Source organism: Ascaphus truei, chromosome 7 (assembly GCF_040206685.1).
Source record: "Ascaphus truei isolate aAscTru1 chromosome 7, aAscTru1.hap1, whole genome shotgun sequence".
In the NCBI taxonomy this organism is placed as follows: domain Eukaryota; kingdom Metazoa; phylum Chordata; class Amphibia; order Anura; family Ascaphidae; genus Ascaphus; species Ascaphus truei.
Genome location: NC_134489.1, coordinates 100,339,500 through 100,348,681, shown reverse-complemented (window position 1 = coordinate 100,348,681; position 9,182 = coordinate 100,339,500). Strand labels below are relative to the sequence as shown.

The window sequence follows — 9,182 nt, the reverse complement described above, 5'->3', positions numbered from 1 at the left end:
TCCAGCATCAAATGACGTTGCGGGGTCATATGACATCATGTTACCATGGCAACGTGATGTCAGGTGACCCCGCTGCGTCATTTGATGCCGGGTTGCCATGGAGACGCGTCGCTGGAAGGCAAGGTAAGTAAAAAGTTACAGAGGCCTCGCGCGACCCCCCCCTCCCGGCATTTTTATTTATTTTATTTTATTTATAAAATGTTTTACCTGGAAGTAATACATTGAGAGTTACCTCTCGTTTTCACGTATGTCCTGGGCACAGAGTTAAATTACAAATAATACATGGTTACAAATACAGTTACATAAGTATCCATAAGTATTTATCCCGGCATTTATTTTAAATGCCTTTGGGGAAGCACGGGGCCTCTGTAACAACCGCGCCCCTCCTGGGGGGCGTACCCCCCACTTTGCGCACCCCTGTTATAAAACACACTTTGGAGAGTTCTCTCTCTTCCTCGTGTCAGGCAACACTGATTTATAAAGATTCCATGAGTTTAACACAGATGTTAAAACTCATAATTTTTTTTGTAATATTTCTCCCTACTTCTTTGTTAATTTTAATGTCAAACCCCTCACCTCCAATTCCCCCCCTTCCCTCTCATGGCTGATGGATATATAACCCTACATGCTTTTCACATTTCTCACTATCCTTTTCATCCATGTATTGCCCTGTCTGTTTATTTACCATACCCTTTGACGTTAATTCTCCACATCTCCTGCCTCGAGTTGTTATCTTGTTATTTTTACCTCTGTGTTAAGCTCCTGGAATCTCTGTAAATCAGAATTGTTTGACCTGAGGAAGAGAGACAGAGAGAACTCTCTATAGCTTATTTTATTATACAGATAGTCCTCGTTATCCAACGTTTCACTTTACAATGAATGGCATATCCAACGCCTTACAATGCAACCCTATGGGCCATTTTTCGACGCCTTAATGCGTTTTCCGACGCTGGAATGTGTTATCCGACGCTCACCGCCACTGATTAACATGGGACTCACTTTACAACGGTTTCACCATCCAGCGCTACTTCCAGAACGGATTCCGTTACCGAGGACTTCCTGTATGTCAATTGTTAGTCCAAATTAAAAAAGCTATGACCTAATGCTGAAGTATTCATTTACTCTGCACTAATACGGCTATTTCTACTTAATTCAAGCTTGGTGTGAAAGTTTCGGGATAGTGCTGAATCTAGTTGAGCTAATTCTTCTTTCTGCAAAAAAATATTTACTGCAGCGATGGCTAAACATTGAAAACATTTTTATGAAATGTGTATTGTAAAAAGTTGCCATTAAATATATTGAAAGAGCCACATCTTTTTGCAGGCACATCTGAGATGAGAGTGTAACTTGTAAGGTGCCTCCAGTTGGCCTCTTGCTTGGTATTATCTGGGACTAGTTGGTGGGAGTGTTGCAGTATTAGAAGTTTTGGGTTGGTAGTCCACCTCTCTTCTTCTGGTTACTGCTGGACCCTTTGTTTGCTAAGTCCTGCGGATCATTATGAGGGGCTGCTGTGGTTTCCTGGTTCCTCTTAAAATTGTTGATAAGGGGGAAAAATGGAAATGAAAAAGTATTTCTGTATGTTTTTAGTATTCTTGTCCATTTTAGGAAAACGTAATAAATAATGTGTGGGGGGGGGGGGGGAAGAAAATACAACATTGTTTAGAAGGCAGAAGCTAACAGACTATTTTACACTTTTGTGCATTTATTGTATTATAATCCAATGTATTCCGATGTCTGTGTAAAATACACATGATTGTTATTGCTACACGGTTGGTACTGTATTAATAAATACATACACTTGAGGATAACCACGCCTATTCCATCCTAAAAATAGCAAAGGGAATACACAGAAAGTACCATTTATTACAGGTAACTAAGAGCATGCAACTGGAAAGAAAAAAAAAACGATTAACCCATTCTCTGCTGCAGATATCCAGATAAACATACAATGGCATTTTGCTGCACAGTTTATGGTAATCTCATTGACCCTAATACGCAGAGTCTGCCTTTAATACTAAACTCTCATCTACTCCCTGGGCGACCGTTCAAAAGGTTGTCTGGGCAGATTAGCACATCTTGAAGACAGAGTGTCTGTGTGTCAGAGAGGGAGAGCAGGCAAGAACTGGGCAGGGCTGTGCTGGAGCAGCTGGTTGTGCCTAAGTGTGTCTCCTGCAGTCCCATCCTGGAGAATACACACACACACACACACACACACACACACACACACACACAGAGACAGAAGGAAAGCTGAAGCTATCAAGCAGGATACTGTTTCTTATCTTACACCGTGCTGGTCATGAGCTGTCAATGAGGGATGTCCTGGGAGCAGGTATAGTAAGTAGGCTGCTGGCACTTTTACACACTGGGGTTGGTTTATCATGTTATGACTTGTTAAGATAAACTAACACTTCCAGTGCTCCCAATAACCAGACCCTTTGCTGGGCACATCCTTCACCCCTGTAGGGTGCAGTCAGTGTTTGCCTCTTTCTCCCTTGTTTTCCTCCCCTGTCTCTCACCCTTCATATTCCTCCTGATTCTAATCATGAACTTTGTGCTTTTGTATATCTTCATCTTTTTAATTTTTTACTGCTACACCTGTATGTGTTGGATCTTGGCACAATCTTTCCATTGCCAGGGCTGTGCATTCTGTGCAAAGTGTTTTATGGACGTTTCGTTTATCTCATTGTAACTGTATCATGCCAAGAACTGGGCTAGGGCGAGATAAGAAGGTGATTGTGCATAGATTGTGCATAGATTGTGCATCGTGTCTGGAAAGGGGCATTGGATATGAGAATAGAACAAGCTCCCCTGAGTATGAGGGGAGCAGAGGGTGGGAAGTTCAGCACTTGAGGCTGGAAAGGGGCATTTCAAAGCATTTCTTCTTTTTAATACACTTAATGGATCCACTTCATTCTCTGTCTCTCCCTTTCTCTTCCTCACTCTGTCTATGTCAAGAGAAACACTAAGCGGGACATATATTGTTATTGTGTAAGCAGCATATTATACAATATATTAGTACATTATAATAAAATAAATTAGAACAACATATTACACTCACCCTGTGATGTCACTGCATAGCAATATATTACAACATAAGAATAATGTTACACTCACCCTGTGATGTCACTGCACACCAGTATATTGCAATAAAATAATAATGTTACACTCGCCCTGTGATGTCACTGCATAGCAGTATATTACAATATAAGAATAACGTTACACTCACTCTGTGATGTCACTGCATATCAGTATATTACAATATAAGAATAATGTTACACTCACCCTGTGATGTCACTGCATAGCAGTATATTACAATGTAAGAATAACACATTAAACTCACCCTGTGATGTCACTGCACAACAGTATATTACAATATAACAATAACTTTAAACACTCATCCTGTGATGTCACTGCACACCAGTATATTACAATATACGACATAACGTTACACTCACTCTGTGATGTCACTGCACACCAGTATATTACAATATACGACATAACGTTACACTCACTCTGTGATGTCACTGCACACCAGTATATTACAATATACGACATAACGTTACACTCACTCTGTGATGTCACTGCACACCAGTATATTACAATATACGACATAACGTTACACTCACCCTGAGATGTTAATACAGTGCTTTCTCCCCACTTCCACATTCATACTATTTCTCATTCATTGTATTAATTAATTTGTGAACTATTGTAACAGGAAAAACTACATTGAGAGTTATGTCTGTTTTGCAAGTTTGTGCTGGGACGGGACCTGTGACAGGGGCGAGACAATGAAGGAGAGAGTATGTACTAGGGATAACATCCATTTGAAAAGAAACTAACAATTGTCATGTATACAATTGTCATTCATATCTCTGCCTTGCCTACGTGTGCCTGGGGAGTTTGAATGCAGGTTGGGTGCAGGTTGGGTGTATTGTATTGTATGTCTTTATTTATATAGCGCCAAAAGTGTACTCAGCGCTTCACAAAGAATACAGTACAGGGAATTATAATACAATAAGTGCAGCAAAATCAGACAATAGGAAAGGAAATCCCTGCCCCGAAGAGCTTACAATCTAAGATGTTTGATGGGAGACTTACAGAGACAGCAGATGAGGGAATAAGTGCTGTGTATGGCAGTGCTTGGCCACAATGGGTGGTAGGAGTGGCCGAGTGTGGGATAGTAACCATGAGTGCAGGCTATTGGGATGCTTAACTTGTGGGGTGAGTTTTAAGGTTAGTGAGTATTAGATCAGAAGGCTAACACCATTTACAGGGGAAGAGATGGCAGGGATGCATGGGTGAGTTCAGGTGTGTATGTCTGGGTTCAGGCTTAGGGGAGATCCCCAGCAGCAGGAAGGAGTAGATAGAGGGTGTGAATAGAGGATTTGTGTGTGTGTTTTTTATTGAGGGGTAAATAAGTTGTTGGCAGAGAGGTGTATAAATAATGGTGCAGTGGAGAGTGGGGAAGTTGGAGAGAACAGAGATATTCACAAAGGAGTGAGGAAACAGTAAACAGAAAAAGCAACAGGGAGGGCATTGTGAGTTGCAGGAGGAGAGACAGGCCAGGTATTGGAGGATAGGAAGAGTACAAAGAATCAGAGCATTTAGAAAATCAAGTTCTCACAGCTGCAAAGTTGTTGTTGTTGTGCAGAGTCAATGTCTTCCTCCAATCTTCACCTCCAAAATTATCTCCACACTTTCAATGTTACACTTTAAGATGTTACACACAGCCATATGGCTCACAGCCAAAAGATGCAGGTTGGATGCAGGTTGAATGCAAGGTGGATGCAGGTTGAGTGCGGGTTGTGTGCGGGTTGTGTGCGGGTTGGATGCGGGTTGGATGCGGGTTGGATACAGGTTGAATGCAGGTTGGATACAGGGTGGATGCAGGTTGGATGCAGGTTGAATGCAGGTTGGATGCAGGTTGAATGCAGGTTGGATGCAGGTTGAATGCAGGGCGGATGCAGGGCGAATGCAGGTTGCAGGTTGGATGCAGGTTGAATGCAGGTTGGATGCGGGTTGGATACAGGGTGAATGCAGATTGGATACAGGTTGTATGCAGGTTGTATGCAGGTTGGATGCAGGTTGGACGCATGTTGGATGCAGGATGGATGCAGGGTGAATGCAGGTTGGATGCAGGTTGGACGCAGGTTGGATGCAGGTTGGACGCAGGTTGGATGCAGGTTGGACGCATGTTGGATGCAGGATGGATGCAGGTTGGAGAAACTAGAAACTCTTGAATCTCTGGCCACTTTTCCCCTTTCTCACCTATGTGTATGTTTTGCAGTTTATAAAAAAGAGCCTTTCACTTTTTTCTTGTAATCGTCGGATACTGGTTAACAAGCCACAGACCACAGCCTCGTATTCCGATTACTCCCCGAGGAACCACGTTGTGTTGAAGAAATATAACAAATTAATTTATTTGGAGTACAAAATAAGAGACTAAACCAGTCTTTAATTCAGCAATTCTAGAATTGTTACGTATGATATACAGCATTGTTAATGGCACGGTAGAACAATGCAACTATAATGAATCCTTAACCAGAAGAACTCACAGTCTGAAGGACATAAGATGACCTGTTTTGTGAGCTCGGGTTTATCCAAACCTACGTCACACAGCTCTGCATAAACCCTGGCTCATAAATCCTCTTTGAAAATTAGTACCATTCCTCCTGATACAGACTTTATTTCCCTGAATCTCAGACTAATCCGTGTACAGCAATTATTATTATTATTATTATTAATACTAACTGTGTTGTTTTTCCGAAACAACTAGAACAGGGGTGAGCAACTCCAGTCCTCAAGAGCCAGCAGCAGGTCAGGTTTTAAGGATATCCCTGCTTCAGCACAGGTGGTGCAGTCAAACACTGAGCCACTGATTGAGCCACCTGTGCTGATGCAGGGATAGCTTGAAAACCTGACCTGTTGGTGACCCTTGAGGACTGGAGTTGGTTACCCCTGAGCTGGACTGTTGTCAGGTTGTGGTGCCTTTTATTAAACCGGCATGATAGGACTCATACATCTCGTTTTGCAGGGGACCTCAAAAGTTGCTTCTTCCCAGTAGCGCAACCGGGGGGGGGGGGGTGCAAGGGTGCATTGCACCACCCCAGGAATTCGTATCACACTTACAGAGACCCCCGCTCTATCCCACAGCAATGAAACTGCTTGCCGGGGGAGAGAGCGGAGCCTCTGTAGGAGAGCAGCCCTCCTCACCGACGTCGCTGCATCATGTGCCGCCGCGTCGTCATGGTGACGCAACGTCACATGCCAACGCATTGCCATGACAACGCGCCGTCACGTAACACAGTGACGTCACATGGCAGTGATGTCACGACGACGCAGCATCACGTGACGTCGCAACGTCGATGAGAAGGGCTGGTAAAAACTGCACCCCCCAATCAGAACTTCTGATTGCGCCCCTGCTTCTCCCAATATCATTTGCAAAAAGGCCATTTGTGTTCTTGAAACCTCATGTTCCCCGACATATTTACATCATGCGGCCCATCAATGCACCATGAGAATAAATGACCAGCACATCTAAAAAAATGAGTGATTAAATATCCCGTTTGTCCCAATACTGGTACTTTTTCATTAAGGGCATCAATACATGGTCGATAATGTTAGAGGCACCATTAATGAAATTAGACTTCTCATTTGTATTTGCACGGAGTGTGCAGCCGGCTCAGTATTTATTGTGCCAGTAGAAGTTATGACAGCACACATACATCAATACACATAATTGTTACTTATCCGATTCTCTCGTTCGTGGCAGGGAGTGGCTTGTCAGACTGTTCTGCAGGCAGCCCACGAAATATCTGACAGCGAGCAGCACGGTTACAACTGTCAGGGGCCGTGGTGCAAACTAAGCAGCAAAGCAAACACACAGGGGCGTATCTACTAAGTGCAGCAAATGGCAATTTTAGTGTAACATTGATGCACGCAAATATCTCATGTAATTGTGCTAACCTTATCTTTCCTAAAGTGTAAGAAAAAAAGGTTTCAGTCACATAGTTTGACGCACGACGCTAATGGTAAGTACTAAAAAAAAATGGTATCTGTGCATCCAAAAAAAAGACAATATCAAAATCATCCGCCAAATTGACCCTGACATAAACCCTATTTTTCTGTCTATAGTGTTAGCGCAGAATGAAGTTGCTATGTGTCAACCACAGATGTATGTGATGCAGGACAGATGTTTCATTATACAGGTTAACAAAATGCCTTATTTTCACAGAATAGCTATTGTAAATAATATTACACTAATAATGTATATTTGCTAATACCTAGTGATAAATAAAATTACGCATAACTATGTTTTAATTAAAATGGTATCAATCAGGGATTCCACATGACACGATGCATGAAAATGTATTTTAAACATCGACCTCTGCGTGATTTGTATGAAGCTTTCACAAGCACAATGCACATTTTAGGAAGGTTTGTACTCATTTAAAGCAATAACATTTTGATGCACAATGAAAAGCCAAATATGATCTTAATACATAGGACCGATAGTGAGTAAGTATCAAAGTTTCCAGACTGCAAAACTAGGGTAAGCCCCTTTATCTCCCTGTGCCTCAGGCACCAGAAACATAGAGTGTAAGCTCCACGGGGCAGGGACTGTCTGTAACATTCCTATGTGCTGCGTACCGCGCGCTGTACTGTAACTGTGACGCGCTATGAGTCCCATTGTCGCCTCTGGGACCTTTTTCTTCCATAAATCTGGTGCAATTTGTTTGCTGTTAGGACACCTTGATACACAAGCCCCATATTACGTATGTATCAAGCATTGCAATTGGCTGTTTTGCTGTTGAATGACCTCTAGAGACATTAATTGCACGTTGCTTCTCTTAACATTCGTGTATAAATTGCTTTGTGTCTATTTTGTGCCACTTGCAAGAGGAGTGATTAGGGGAGGTTACATGGTGCAATATTCTAAAGCAGGGGTAGCCAACCCCAGTCCTGAAGGGCCAACAACAGGTCAGGTTTTCAGGATATCTCTGCTTCAGCACAGGTGGCTTAATCGAGCCACTGATTGAGCCACCTGTGCTGAAGCAGGGATATCTTGAAAACCTGACCTGTTGGGGGGGAGGGGGGGACTGGAGCACCCTTGAGTTGAGCCCCCCTGCCTTACCTTACTCCCGATTTGTGATTATGTTTCCCTGTGGGAGCCTCATCCTCCGCCCCCTGGATAAGTATATTCTGAGATTTGGTTTTACCTATTCCTCCGTGTATATTTTATAGCAATACTCTGCATTTTTTATGTGTAATGTGTCACTGCGCTGAGTATTTGTATATTACTCTGATGCACCAGTAAGTTAATTTTTTTTGGCTTACCCGTGGCTCACCCGTGGCATCCTGACACTTTTTCTATATCTCTCTCTTTGTTGCGAGTGCTGGGAGCTTCCATTTTTGTTGTTACAGTACAGCAGGACTGGGTCAACTGCAGTCATCAAGAGCACCAACAGGTCATGTTTTAAGGACATCCCTGCTTCAGCACAGCTGGTTCAATCAGTGGCTCAGTCAGAGACTCACTAAACTCTGTAATATTTGACCTAAACCGGGAATGGATGTTATATGCCGGTAAATGCCGGTAAATGCCGGTAAATGCCGGTAAATCCACAAAGCTCATTATATTCAAAACTACCATCCATGCTAGAGCTCGTAAGCATAGGGTAACATCATGTCACTTCAGGATAATACTACGATATCTTGAAATAACGTGATGGTGTTTGAGTCTTGGTATTTCTCCCAGCAAGACACAGAAATAAGTCTTCGGGAGAAGAGTAGAGGGAAGTAACACTACATTATTTCTAAAGCATAAAAAAAAATACAATCCACACGATGATAAGTAATTAGCTAAGCTGCCGATCGATCCGTTCTCCTGTGATCGATCGGTGAAGGGGTTCACTAAATGGCTGTTAGTGCAGCAGAAGAGGACCAAAGATGCAAAGTTCTGTGGGGAAGATCATGTGACCAGGCAGTCAGTAGATACAATTGGCTCAAAAAGGGGTGTGCCAGAGCCTGTTTCAGAAGAGGAGGGTGATGTGACTTTGTAAATGGTTGCTATAGAAACAAAACATGCTTGTTACTTTATAAGACATTAAAAATGTCATTCAGAGTTTTTTTGTATTTTTTTAATGCTACAAGTATTTTCTCATAGTACAGAACTGATCTAT

At 42.6% G+C, this 9,182-nt stretch overlaps 1 protein-coding gene across 1 annotated transcript in view; it reads left to right on the top strand.

The window, feature by feature from the left end:
* The first annotated feature begins 2,047 nt into the window (after nucleotides 1–2,047).
* Nucleotides 2,048–9,182, top strand: part of PLCD4 (phospholipase C delta 4) — a 41,478-nt gene continuing 34,343 nt past the window's right edge. The window contains 1 exon segment of the mRNA XM_075609653.1: nucleotides 2,048–2,334. The gene's annotated coding sequence lies outside the window, so the exon portion shown is untranslated.